This window comes from Trachymyrmex cornetzi, unplaced genomic scaffold (assembly GCF_001594075.2).
Source record: "Trachymyrmex cornetzi isolate Tcor2-1 unplaced genomic scaffold, Tcor1.1 scaffold4, whole genome shotgun sequence".
In the NCBI taxonomy this organism is placed as follows: Eukaryota; Metazoa; Arthropoda; class Insecta; order Hymenoptera; family Formicidae; genus Trachymyrmex; species Trachymyrmex cornetzi.
Window position 1 is genome coordinate 603,341 of NW_017298743.1, and position 1,418 is coordinate 604,758.

Sequence of the window (1,418 nt, forward strand, 5' to 3'; positions counted from 1 at the left end):
TGGCATATGTTAGATAAGAACAGATGTATGCGTTTGAGTAAGACAGAATTATATATATTATATAATATAATGTAAAAACTAAATCAAAGATGTCACCACTATTATCGAATTTGGAATTAAAAGAGTCTGTACTATCGACCTTGATTGAGTTGGGTAATCGGTTTAGCATCCCCTTAAGAACTAAAAAGATTCAGGTAAGCCTACATTTTCTCAAAAAAAATTTAGACCTGAAGTCTGTCATTTTAAGGAGATTCGGTTATCTTATATTTTACAAATTTTCAAGAAACACATTTAAAACAACATACTACTATTGAAACAGTCTTCTCTATATCAAGTTTAGGAAAAGGAAATTGTATTTTTTCAGATACGCGCCGATTCTGTTTTATTTATAAGTTGCTTTAGTATTTGTAACATGCATAGTTTCTAATGCTGGTGGGTTGAGCTACTGCGTAAGAACCAGTCATGGAATTTCGGTTCCGGATACACCGCGGGTTCGATTTCAATCCCTTTATTTTCACCCACCATGACACCATCAGAATTCAGAAAAAACATTGAAAATATTCTATAAATGCAGTGAAATCTTCAAAAGAATAAAAATGCAGCCATATTTTCGGAGAAAAGTGAAATATCTCACTTCTTGAAAAAGAGTCTCAATTTTCACTGTTTTTTTATTTTTGAAGTAAAAACAAAATCTAAAAAATTACCAAATTTGAAATCGTAGATTAAAATGGTAGGTCCAAATACAAAATAATTCGAATTTCCATGAAGCTTGTACTCGATTTGTGACTAATCTCTCATTATAAATCTGAATAAAAAAAAATACAAAATTTTATTACAAAAATTAAATTTTATTTTGCTAATATGATTCTGTGGGCGGTATTTATAGTCCGTTCTTATTTTGAAACAGTTTTAAGTAATACCTTAATTGCTAATATGATTCTCTGATTGGTTTAAGTCATTATGACATCTTTAAGACTATAGACTTAAGAGGGTCTTAAAACTCTTAAATAAGAATCGACTATATCATATTTCATTAGAACGAGGGTTTCACAAGAAGGAAATAGTACAATAAAAAAGGTAAAAAAAAGAAATTAAATAATTAATCTGAGCATTTCAGAGATAGCGATTGGAAAACAGATCATCTTGTTTTTTTTTCAATTTCGTAAATTTTGTTATGAAATAACATGAAATATCAGAATACCATATCGATTATATAAATAGCCGAGGCATATTTATGTGTTCCTCACGTGTTGCAGAGTAATAGAACACGTGAACACGGGTGGACAGAAAAACAGTTTTAGGAATCCGATTATCTAACTAAAATTGATTTGTGATAGCCCTTTCAGTCAGATCACTTTATGCAACAGCAGACGGAATCGTTTTCGTTACGCGTTTTGAACGAATGTAACGTGTTCGTT